This window comes from Prunus dulcis, chromosome 1, assembly GCF_902201215.1.
Source record: "Prunus dulcis chromosome 1, ALMONDv2, whole genome shotgun sequence".
Taxonomy (NCBI): domain Eukaryota; kingdom Viridiplantae; phylum Streptophyta; class Magnoliopsida; order Rosales; family Rosaceae; genus Prunus; species Prunus dulcis.
In genome coordinates this window covers 4,531,278-4,545,402 of record NC_047650.1, presented here as the reverse complement: position 1 = coordinate 4,545,402, position 14,125 = coordinate 4,531,278, and positions in this window count along the sequence as shown.

Here is a 14,125-nt window from a genome sequence, read left to right as displayed (position 1 = left end):
TATTCTTTTACCTTCTAACAGACATGAAACAATAGTATTATTATAACATATAAGAATCTGATATCATATCTTATAGTAGGGAATGTGATTTGAGTGGAGATTACATAATTCATTACAAACCCACCCAAAAAAAAAAAAAAAAAACCCAAAGAAAATTATGTTCTATCTATCTAAGAAGAAATATATGGTGGCTAGCTAGGGTTTATAAGCATCAGATAACCTTCAGAGGAAAGTGTACAAGAAAGAGAGGGAAGGTTTCCTTAGCTATTCACTTACGATTTGGATTAGGAGAAAACTATATAACTTTAATGTGACACTGAATTTGTGAGCCACAGTGAGGGTCCTTATACATATTTTGCACATGACATGATTACCAAACTACCCCCCCATTAATTTGACCTTGGACTTTTATTGTTTTATTTTATTTTTAAATTTTTTGTCCTATGGCACTTGACATCTTAATATCCATCCCCACGAGAACCCAAATTTAATTAATTTGGGAAATATTATCTTGAATAATGCTAAACCCTAAAGAAAATACTGGTAGAATTAGACTTGTGTGTACTTCCCACATGAATTTTCAATCCAAGGACATCCATACATGTACTGTATATGTGTGTGTGTCATTGTGTGTATATATAAGGACCACATTGTTGAACATAATTTTTTTAATGAAGAAAAGAAATTAGGACCACATTGATCGTCATCGCCGCGATCATTTTAGTGTTTATCGAAAATATTGTATTGGTTATTAATATATTCATTTTTTTTTAAATTAAAGGTAATGCAAAGGACCCACTAGTGTAGTAGTTTGGAACAAATGCTCTTCTCAGGAAATGTCATGGTTCCAATCCTAGCATCCAAGTAGTGTGTGTGAGTTTAATATGTTATTGCCCTTCTCAATATATGAAAAGTCCTAAAAAAAAATTCATGAAAAGTTGGTGTTGTGTGGTTGTTGAGATTTGAAGAACTATTTGGACATATCCCCTTCCCTTCTAACTAGATCTTTTAAACAAAATATATTTGGCCAGAATCCTCTATTCCTTCCTAACTACAAATTAATATTAAACATATTATAGGAAATATATATATCACATCTTATGGCTGACAATTTTTCTTTGTGCACCTCACTTCAAAAGCTGGGTTTTTTTTTTTTCTTAATCAATCATAATGCATTAACTTATTTGTTCTTGTATGACCTCTCCATCCCTAGCTAGGAATAATTCTACCTCACATCCTTCTTTCAATTATGCCTTGGGATTATTTTGGTTTCATTTGAGCAACAAAAACACAAGTACTTAGAGTCATTCTACAGTGAGGGCTTTATATATATCCTTTAGGTAAGGTTTTATCTCTTAAACGTTGGATCAGGCTAACCAACTGGGCACCCATAACCTAGACCATAGTTCACAGTCTTCAATCCAACCCATGTCAGAAACTTGGTCGGTTCCATCCTGAACACAATTCAGACCCTTACTCTGTGTGGTGCAAGAACTCTATAGATAAGGCCCTCACTATTAAGAGATCTGACCTCATTTAAGAGATATGATATCTTGATCTGATCCAACAATTAAGAGAAATGACCTCATTTAGGGGCCTTAGATAAGCCCTCAATATAGAATGACTCATAGGTGGTGTTAATATTTGGGTTTTGGTAATGTCCTCATTGCTGAAGGTCGAGAATGGCTCATTCATGCTCTTAAGAAGGTTTTTCTCAAATCATAGTTGAAGGAGACTCAAATGTTAGCTTCTTATTGATTCTTTCTTGGACAAATCCTATGTTCTGTAGAGGACTTGTAATATTATTCGTCATATTCGTCAGCCAGCTACTTCTTTCCAACACATTCAATTTTATCACATGTTTTGTGAAGCTAACTTTTTGAACGACGCTAGACATAATTAATTAGGGCATTCTGATCGTGAAACTAATTTTATGGTGTCCACCAAAGGAACTATACTATATACTATACAAAATTATTGTGTAGCTACAATTGCACTCATACGTTCAACATATTCTAGAGGGCAGTACTACATAAAGTGCCATATGAGATATTTCTCTAGGCAGAATAACTGAGCAAGTAGTAATAATTATCAATTTAACAATATATAATAATGTATATATTAAAATAATTATGTATATATTAAAATACTTTGTTGTTATCCTATACTAAAATACTTTGTTTAATACATGTGTGTGGCTTTATACTTAGTTGAGGAAAATCTGCATTTTCCATTGGGTAATTAATCAAAAGTTCAAAACCTTTGTTGCATGGTGCATTGATTACCTTCAAACCTTCTGCACTACAATCCGAAACAAGCCAAGCCTGGTCTTGAGTGGAGAAGGGCCATCCACCCTTGGAAATTTGGCGATACCATTTCTCATTTTCAGTGCAATCTTCCCTAATCTTCAAACCGAAATCAAGCCGAAGTTAGAAAGTTATGAATGTGTAGTTGTAGCTATAGAAACTTAGAGTAAACATCTTTATTTACTTCACAAAGGTTGATTTTGGGTTTAGTACCTGTGTGTTCTTGATGAACTCATGAGCCTTCTTTAGCATTGAACCATATTCATCCTCGTAGGGTGAATATGGTGTTGACATTTAAAAGGTTTTTAAAAATTTAACGTTTTGATTTTTATATATTATTTTAATTCTTTAATTGCTTTCTTTTATTTATTATAGGAGTTACAATTGTTTAATTGTTTAATTTTTTATATTTATTTATTGTCTTAAATTTTGGGTTTAATGTGGTGGAGGTTACATGTTTTTGGATGCCTATAAAAGGCCACTCCTCTTTCACATTTGAAACACACTATTCGTAGGAATTTGATGGCTTAAGGTTCTTCTCTCAATGGCCGAAGCTCCCTCTTTATAGGACTCCTAGAAATCCTACCTATCTAAGGTATAATTACAATTATTATAAAAATAGGATTCCTACTAATCTAGGGTCTTCTTGATTTCTCCTAGTTTGACTTGGATAAGACTTGAACCATCTTGAACTAGGAACTTTGACAACACTCATTGTGACAAAAGGAATGATTTAGCTTCTTTACTTGATTTGTACGAAATCTTCATCTTCTTGCCCTTTTTTAGCTCAATTTCTCATATTTCCATAAATCCTTCACAAATCTCACAAAACATATTAAAACAAACAATTTAAATCAAGGATAACAATAAATAAATAGATAAAAGAGGTACAAATATATATATATATATATAATATATGCTTATCACACGCCACAATCTGACTTCTCTCTTCTCCTACTTTCATACTTTCTCTACTTTCGATTATTATTTTTGGGCAACGGTTTAGTGACTTGGAGACATTTATCCGACTATGAATGTACTCATAGTGGATCTTGAGCTTATGTATTGGGGGTCGTATCTTAGAGTCTTGTAGCATTTTATAGGCATCAAAGTTCCTAGTTCAAGATGCTTGACAAAGGGTTAATTTGGAGGCTCGGGAAAGGCGATAAGGTTAAGTTTTGGAGAGATAAATGGATTAGTGATGTGCCTCTGATGCAGACAGTGCATCTTGCTCCTGATCTCAATTTGAATTCTCTTGTTTCTGATTTTTTTGTGAATGGTTGATGGGATGTGGAGAATTTGAGGAGTGTTTTTCCTGAGGAATGGGTCCAAAAAGTTACTGGTTTTTCAGCTAATTTTCAGGGTTTATTGGAGGATTGTCATATCTGGAAACCTACTTCTAATGGGTTATTCTCTGTCAAGTCCGCTTACTGCTTGCTTTTTCAGGGGGTAGATTGGCTAAATCCTTGGTGGAGAGTTCTATGGAAGCTTCGAATCCCTCCTAAACTCCAAATTTTCGTTTGGTTGGTTTTTCAAGAGAAAATTCTCTCCAATGAGCAGTAAGTTCAAAGGCACTTACTGGGAATTGTGCCTGCAATTACTGTAAGTGGCCTATTAAATCTACTTTGCATATCTTAAGAGATACTTCTAGAGCTAGAAAGGTTTGGGATCTCTTTATGAATTCTACGCAAGCTTTGCCTTTTTTCCAAACTGATTTTCATCATTGGTTGTTAAGCAATTTGTATTCAAAGGCTCACTTTGCTCAGATTCCATGGAGAATTATGTTTGTTTTTATATGCTGGTATATTTGGAAATGGAGAAATGACTTTATTTCTGATTTGCCTTTTAACCTTAGAGATTTGATTTTTACTGCTGCAAAAGATTGGTTTCAGGCCATTATTGGTACTAATAGTGGAGCTAATAAGGTGCAAGTGTTGTTGGCTTGGGTCCCTCCTGAAATTGGTGTGGTCAAGTTAAATATAGATGGGTCTCGCAGGGGTAGTACTGGTGCCATTGGTGTTGGAGGGGTCCTAAGAGATCATTTGGGTCAATGGATTGGTGGCTTTGCTGTCAATTTAGGCCAGGGAGAAGTGCTTGAAGCTGAGTTGTGGGGCCTGTTTTTTGGGTTGAATTTGGTTGTTGAGAAAAAGTAGATGATATTGTTATTGAGATGGATTCTGATACTATTCTGCTTCTTATTCAGAGTAAGGTTTTGAATGCTTGTCATCCTAATGCTGGGTTGGTCAGCAGCTGTAAAAGGCTTATGAATCTGTTTCGAAGGATCAAGCTTCAACATATCTATATAGAGAGGAATGATGTAGTTGATGGGTTAGCTACTTGGAGTCACAATCTGGACTTGGGCTGTTATTATTTTGAGGAGAGTCCTGCCTGGCTTGGTTGTTTATTGCTTAATGATTCGTTGAGAGCTGTTAAGGCTCGTCTGATTAGTAGTAGTTAGTTGTTGTGTTGGTGTTTGGGGTTCCACCCCACCCCCCCCTTTTCTTCATAAAAAAAGAAAAAGAAATCAAATTGTGGTGTGTCAAATGTGAAGGAAGAGTGACTTTTTATAAGCATCCAAGGACATATAACCTCCACTACAATAAATGAGAAAATTAAGGTATTCAATATAAAAATAAAACCTGAAAATTAAATAACTCCCATAATAAATAAAAGAAAACAGTCAAAATATTAAAACAAAAAAGATTAAAATTTTTTGTGGTTAAAACCTAAATTTACTTTTTAAAAGCCATCAACAGTCAACATATGGTGCATGACAGTGCCGAGAGCCTTTTTGCCTTAGCTTGGAGAAGGGCCATCGCTTTAGAAGAAGCTCCCCAAACTTGTTAAGATACTCCCAGAACACGTCCTGCAACAGAGGATGAGGAAAATACAAGTCCTCCTGCAATGCAATTAATATGTTCTTCATTAAGATTAGACAATAATGAAAGGGCCCAAAAGTATTTGGGCCATTGCTTTATGGGTTTGTCAAGTTGAACACAAACCCACCATAGGGTCGTATTTGTAATATCTAGTTGTTAGAAATAAATGAAACTTAGAGTGAATTTCAATATGAACAAATGAAACTAATATACAATCAATAATAAACTATTTTAAATTAGATAGGGGAGGAGAATCAAACTCAGGTGCAAGAGACAGACTATTGTATTTTTTAAATATATAAAATGAAAATTGTTACTTTAGTATTAGTTGTTTAATAGTTTTTTTTGGATAGATTAGTTGTTTAATAGTTGAGCCTTGACTTTGAAGGATTGATCAATAATAAACTATTTTAAACTAGATAAGGGAGGACAATCGAACTCGGGTGCAAGAGGCAGACTATTGTAACTTTTATATATAAAATGAAAATTGTTACTCTATCATTAGTTGTTTAATAGTTGACACAAGTACAGTCAAACATTCTTGAAGTTGTAAGACTCGTAAAATAATTTATATAGAAAACGAAATCTAAAGCTCTTCTAATCAACATCAAGATTCTTGTTCTTGTTTTTTATTTTTATTTTTTAAGTTGTTATATTGAAAAATGTTCTTTTATTTCATTTTGATAATTGATATGCTATACTTATATTATCTGAAATTAAAAGGTTAACAACATGAAAATTACGTAAAAAAATTTATTTAAACCATTGTCTTTTACCTTGGCGCATTGACTTCTTCTAACTCGATTCTAATCAAGATGGTGGCATTCATGGGACCCACGTTTCTCTTTCTGAACAAAAACGACATCAGTAGGTATACCAAACGACAATGACACCACATTCGTCCTGCACTATCGACTTATTAGCAACACATCACGCTTTCTAATTTTAGTAATTTTATAAAATATTATTGTTATTTTCGTATCATCTCTGAAATATATATATATATATATATATATACACACACAAAAATTCTCCTATGCGAACATCTATTACAGTGCGGACGTTATGTATTTTCTATTACCCTCCCTACTTTCTTCTCAATTTACAATGACATCCGCACGATAATAATATGGGGACATCCGGATGAGAAAATAACTATATATATATAGAGTGCTGCTAAACAAACCATAAAATTAACTAAGTACACCCTATGATCTAAGTACACCCTAATATTTTAATCAAAATGTAAAATTAACTAAGTACACCCTAGTTAACTACCAAAAATACCCCTGGTACACCCTTATATACTCTATCACACAACAGCCTAACCAATCCTAAGCCAGATTTCTCTTTTTACATGAATACGTGCTCTATTTTTCGATTTTGGGTCTACAGTACTTTTGAGAGAAATTGGTAAAGACTAGATGAATGAAATTTTGTGTTGATTTGTCAAATTGCGTTGGCTCATCCAAAATTTCAATTGCAGATGGGAGCTGGTCGATTAAGAAGCCAACACTTCATAACATGAACAAGCAAGGTGAGCAAGATTGCTTCAGTTTTAACGTCACAATAACTGAAGGGGTCCTTTGTAGCAGTGTTTACCTAAATGGTGTACATATTGATGATGGTTGTCATGTCGACAGTTGAAACTAGTGTAACACCCCATGATACAACAAGTGGAATGCTAACCAAGATATCTGAATCCGATTCTGAAACTCGGAATCGATTTATAAATTGTAAATAGTTGAGGGCCTTGAGTGGAGAATTGAAAGGCAACCTTCCTGATAACTAACTTGAAACCGCAATCCAGTTTTCCAATAAATGAATTACAGAGAAGGGAGAGAGAGATGGAGACGGGGAACAATAAAACGAAAATAGAAAAGTTTTCTCCTAGCTAACAGAGGTGTCAAAAGTCTGCATTTGGATAACACCAATAAAGGCATTTGGAGAAGATGATCAACCCAGCAAGATCAGAAAACTGATTGTTAGACGTTAGAATAAAATTTTCAGATTCTACGATAAGCGGATGAAACTCATTGTTTATGTATGTACGGATAGAAATTACATTTGTATTATTGTTAACATATGGTCAATATGTTTTTTTTGGTCATTTTATATTAGGGTAAATTAGTAATTCAATTAATAGTTTGGTAGTATGGTGTGCTCAGTTAATTTTAGGGTTCATTTAACAGCATTCTATATATAATCTCCTTCTATTGAGGGATCCCTCAAATAAATTATATGAGGGATGCCTTTTAGGGTATCCTACAATTTTTTTTCCCCAATGATTCAAACAATCTATTTTTTAGGTCTTCATTCATAAAGCATCCTTACAAAAAATTAGACAAATCAAAAACCATTTAGACATCTAATTGTGTCCTACAAAATCAATGAACACGGTGTTTAAAAACAGTACTAAACTTTCAATAATTTAATTGAGTGGTCAAATGATATCGGATTCAAGTAATTTTTTGCATAGATGATCTTTGAATGAATATTTACAAAATAGACGGTTTAGATGAATGAAATACAATGTAAAGTGGCTTTACAAGGGTGTCCCTCAATCGAAACTCACTATATATATGTAATAACCCAAAACAAAAATCCTCATTTAATTATTAAATTATTTTGAAGAAAGACGATTTTGCCCTCACCTTATTTAATTGGGGAAAAAGTTGACTTTTTGACCGAGAAGGAATTTGACAATTCCACTTACACCTTGCGTAGAGCACGACGAAACGAGTCCGTAGACACGGAGTGGACTCGAATCAGAGTTGTAACGAAGAAAATACGGTCAAAATACCGTGAAGGGCAAAACAGTAATTTGGACAAAAATCATATTTTTATCTTTTCTCTCTCTCTTCTCCATCAGTTTCTCTCTCTCTCTCTCTCTCTCCGCTCCAGCCGCCGCCACCGACCACCTCGACCCATGGCGCCGGTACCAACGGGACTGCCTCGACCTCGCCGTCACATCCCGACCAATCTTCGCCCACGAGCCGACCGGAGCCGGCCGGAAAAAGGAGGAATCCAATCGGTTTTGGGATAAACTTCCAGCCTCTCGTTCTCCTTCAATTCTCATCCGATTTTGTCGAGTAAGGTATAGATTCTCACCTATTTTTCGTGATCTAGCTGATGGTTGGATAGGTTTTCATCAATTTTAGCCGTAGATTGCCCAGTTTGTGATTTGAAATTTGGCCGAGTTTCGACCTCCGTGATCGGCCATTTTCGGTCAGTTTTTGGGGTATGTCCAAGAACAAAAGTGGCTCCAAATGTGGTGTTATACCTAGGATAGGAGTTTGGAGCCTTGGTTTTGAGTTTTTCTGGCGAGACGTTATCGCTTTAGACACCCACTGCTGCCGGCGCGTGTGGCTGCGCGTGGCTGAGGGTAGTGCAGTGACCCTGTGTATTTTTGCGATCCTCGTGTTGTCACGAGCGCATAGGATTTCGCGGATCTCAATTTGGATTCCGTTTGAGCCCCGAACGGATTTTCCATATTGTGCGATTCCCGGGTTCATTACTGTCGAACCGTTGGATCGCACTCAATTTGAGATATGTTGTTCCACATGATTTCAGGACCGTGTAGGATTCAACGGATTGCGAATCGGAGTCCCGAATACTCTGAAATCGCGAACCCTGGGACTAGGGTTTGGGAATTATGCGTTTACACGATTGTGGTCAATCCGACCGTCCAATTCAGACCAAACTTGCAGGACATGGTTCCTTAAATGTGAGGAACTTAAAGGAACTCTCAGATTGGTAATTGGAGGTCGTGGACCCCACGGGGTTCCGTATCGACCAATATGGAAGTTTATCGCTTAATGAAGTTTCGGGTCCTTTCAGACGGTTTTAAACATCTGAAATGCCTAAGTGGGCAGAAAAATAACTTTAAAGCTAGTGCACGCACTTTAGAAGTCAAGGGTCAGGGTTTTACTTAAAAACTTATACCGAGCAGTTTTATTAATTAAATATTCATGATGGTTTACCAGGCACCCGGGACCAGGCAGGCCCGCATGAGAGACCCTCAGGAGGTCTAGCTAGCTCGGACCAGGAGTGAGTGGACTTTTCTTTTATAAATGATTTTATATAAATAAATTTCATTATTTGATCTTGAATAAGTTTTATTAATTGTGATTTTTCCTAGCATGCTTTGTGGAGTTAAATATCTTGATTATATGCTGCTTAGTTGATATGCTAAAGAGTTATAGAAAGCAGAATTTGAGATTATAACAGATAAAATAGCAGCATAGTTTCAGATTTAGCAAACTTCAGTTATTTATCAGATTTTTCAAAAATATTATATTTTAAACCACCGAGAGTACCCAGGTACAGTTATTACCCTCAGTTATGCCGATGTCTACGGACATCCAGTTTACCCTCAGTTTTGTCAATGCACTTGACATTTGCCTCATGAGTTTCGGGGACGCCCGGACCGTGAGTGCCAGGATTTGCGGCTCGGATTGACTTGGTGTCCCGAGACCTGCCAGGATTTGCGGCTCGGATTGACTTGGTGTCACCGAGACATGCCAGGTTGCGGATCAGGCTGACTATAGTCCCCTGAATCCTGCCAGTTTGCGGCTCGGGTTGACTTTGTGTCACCGAGACCTGCCAGCGGATCAGGCTGACTATAGTCCCTTGAATCCTGCCAGTTTGCAGCTCGGATAGACTTTGTGTTGCCGAGACCTACCAGGGGAATTGACGAAATTACAGGGGTACATCCGAGTGGTAGTTTTAATTGATTGCAGAGCTTTTATGCAAGGTTTGAGTACATTGCTTTTATGCAAGTTTGATTACAGTGTTTTTATGCAAGTTTTGATTTCAGTGCTTTCATGCAAGTTTTATTGATCTTGAATACGATTTTATATATTTATATAAATACGTAAATGCGTTGATTTCAATATGCTTCAGAGGTAGTTTAGATATTCAGTTTTTCTCAACTATATTTTTACAATGGGGGTTAGTATATTCTCAGGATATTTTATGAACCTTTATTTTTGTCCACTCACATTTTCAAATGTTTTGCGCCCCCAGGCTGTAGCGTGCACAGGAAATCCACCACCGGGCCATCTTGCCTTCCGCGCCTCATTGTTACAAAAAGTGTTGGTTTGTAAAAAGATTCACTTCTCTGTAAACCATTAGAATTGCTCTGATATATTGCCTTAGAGTGAGATTGGAACTTTTGGCATGTATATTGAAGTGCTGGCAGTTGGTTGTGTGGATATTTTGCTCGTTCTGGCAGGTGAAAATTTTGGGATTAAGCAAATTACAGGGGAGACTCTGCCGAATTTTTGACAGGAGTCAAGGTTGAAATTTCAATTAGAAGGGCAATTAGGTCAATTGTGCCCGACATTCGCCAAGTGTCGGTCACACACAAGGTTCGACACGAATTCCAAAGTGGAATTTGGTTCGGATCCTGTCAATATATATATATATATATATATTTATTGCTATAAGATGAAACATCACACAATGTCAATCTTTAAAGTTACTCAACGATAAAGAGAAGGTGAAGGGATATTTCAACAATTCGACTCCTTCCAATGTAACAAAAAAGAAGAAACAATGATTAAAACAAAAAACAAAAAGTGATGCGGGAGGATGCTACAAGTGTTTTTTTTCTTCTTTCAAATATAAAAGAACCAATGGAAAATATTTGAGTGTTATTGACGAAAAAGGAAGAAGAATGTAGAATGTATAGTGATTAGACTATAGACTCTGATTCAATGTGAGTCCCATTACAGTTGAATTCCGAATCTTTTTGGCCACGTGTCAATTATTTCAGAATAAAATAATTAAGTGGGTCGAGCGGACTGGATAATAAAGACGTCATTCTTTAGTGATGTGTGTATGGCGTGCCAGTACCGTGGCCAAAAATTGTCGTGGGTACGAGTTGAGTGATGGGTGTGCTATTGATCTTGACTTCTTGTCGAGCGATTGTGGCCGATAAAGCAACAAATTCTTAGCTATAAGGTTCTAGGCTTCGACTACAAGACTTTTAGAATGAGCGTGTGGTTTGATAGTGTCACTGAGCTCGGTAGCTCAGCGGGTTGGGATAGCTCGAGAAATGCGGATATCCAAAGGTATCTAGATGGATTAGATGGTGCTCAAGAATTAGCTTTGAAAATGATAAACAAAGAAACTCTTGTCGATATATAAAATGAACGATCGAAGTGGGGATTGCCCACAAACTTAGAACGGGTTTTGAGATTTTGTAACGAGAGTTACCCTAAATCCTAAAGCCTAAAGCCTAAAGAAAAACATTGAAAACTAGGAATTACATGATAAAAATATAAAAAGGATTTTTTACGCGTTGAGGGGCTTTTGAGTTGATTGGTGTTGGAGCCTTGTTCCTTTTACTTCTACTTATAGACTTCACATCTTTCTTGGCCGAATTGGCAATCTTGGCCGAGCTTTTGATATGCGTCCAATAAGTTTTATGGCTTTCCTTGTACGCTTTCACTTGTGATTGGTCAAAAGGATGATCTTCGGCAGCATTCTAACAATTTGAGTGGTGGAAAAGATGAACCTCGGCTGCCTTGGGCGGTGCTGTTTTAACTTCATCGTTGATTGATCATCCATTCAACCAAAACAACAGAGACCAAAGACAAGAGTTTGAATCACATTCAACCAAAATATGTCGAAACCCTTCATCCTAAGCAAGAGAAAGGCCCTCATGAAATAAATAAATAAATAATATTTATAATAAAAAAAACAAGAGAAAGGCCCTTATATATAGACCCCATAATTCAGCTCCCAAGCCAGCCAACACCTACATATATAGTAAGAAAAACCTTTTATCCAAGGACCATCAAATCTTCTCAAGAGGCCCCCCAGCACTAATATGGTTTAAATGCTGTTTGCAACTACGTACCATCCACATTTAAATTCGTACCAAACAAAAGGAGGAGTGGACCAATGCCTAGGAGCTTCGAGAGACAAGCTTTTATAGCTTCAAACCACTCTTTGGCTGGCAGCCAGTGGCAACTAATCAAATGAGGTTGTCCTTCAAATACAATTTCCTTTCATCTCATATTTCATACCAAATGGTCCCTTCGAGAATGTTTTTGTAGTAACAATATTAATCTAAAAGTTGTACTTTAGAAGATAAGCACATCCCTCTAGTCTTGATGTCGGAAGTTGATTGCAAAGTTTGCATATGAAGGTGATGATTATGGTAGTGTAGACAAGGATTTGGAGGTTGGAGGTTGGAGATGTTGATGATTGCATTAAATGTGAAGGAGTGTGGATGCCTTGTTGCTTGTGTAGTTGTCATTGTCACGGACTTGATGAGCCGTGCTTTATTTTTTATGCATCTCTCGTCACGTGATTGATTACATCATATACGCTACTATTCTTGTTGATATGGATTCTTGGCCTCTATATGTTTGCGATTTTCTTTTCCAAGACATCATAATTCTATTGAGGTTGTGATCCTAAAAACTTCGGGTACCAAACTTTGTGTCATGTAAATAACATACTGGTTTTTAACACGGTATAATATATGGATCCATATTTTTGTAATATTGACACTTGCAAACATGTGTTCATGTATCTACACCTATAAGGCCATCTTCACTTATAGGGCTAAATGTAGTCCAGAGCTATAAATTTAGCCCTCCAAAATATTAATTTTTTAAAGAATAGTGTAGGGTTAAATTTTTCTATCTCCAGATATGCATGACTATATTTTAGTGTACTTCATATTTTATTATTTTGAGAAAAACTATGGTACAACACTCATACATTCCACAACTATGTATTGTTTAATTTAATTAAACTACTATTTAGAGACAATATTCCATATATGACATGTGTACGTTTTATATATATTTTTAAACAAAATGAATTTAAAACATTTAAAAAGGTTTTAAATAAATAAAAAAGGCATATTTTCAATCAATGATTTTGACCTCCAACGGTCAGAAATCAATTATATATATATATATATATATATTTTCAAACAAAACGAATTTGAAAACATTTAAAGATGTTACTAAAATAAGGGCTCTTTAGTTTTAACCCATAAAAAACTTAACTAATTTGGAAGAAAGATAATTAATTTTGCTTAATTAATATAAAATCAAAGCCACCTAATTTTACCAAAAGGACATCCAACAACCCTAAAATTACTACATGTGCCATTGTGCTTAACTGTCAAATTTTTTTTAAAAATAAATAAATAAAACATGACGTTTGCGCGCCTTTAATATTGGTTATTGGATATATAGTTGCACGAGATATTTCGTGCTTTTGCCTACTTTTGCCTACGCATGATACTTTCTCTTCTTGGAAAGCATATGTGTTGGGCCAAAAAAAAAATTTGGCCTAGGCCAAAGTTGGGCTACAAGTGGCCTGATTGAAGGGCTAAATGGCCAAATGTAACCCTCTAAATTTGGCCGAAATTTTTTTTAGCCCATGATTGAAGATAAGTTTTGCATTATTTTAAGGCTATATTTGGCCTATGACCCATGACTAGAGATGGACTAAAAATACTAAGATGCAGCCAATCCCACCTGAAAAGAACCCAATTTCTCCCAAAATAAGACATCTCAATACAATTCCTCCAATACCCGTGACAGTGAGACAATCAACAATGTCACCCTTATCTTTTGACACTTCATTTCACAACCAATAATCTATCCAAACTTCTATGATTCCCATACCCAATAGATAACCAAAAAAAAAAAAAAGTAGGGAAAGTTTTTTATTTTATATTTTAATACAAGTGATATAGGAGAAAAGATAATCAAATCCACTTCAAATGCATGTATAAATATTTTTTAACCAATTGAGCTATAAACACTTAAAATAGGAAAATTTTAATAAAACAATTCTGCAAATGGTAGCAAAACAAACTGAGGAGTCTGGTGAGCCACAAGTTAATGGTCATGTACATCACATTCTAGAACATGGAACTTTATGCATCTAGAAGGTCACATTATT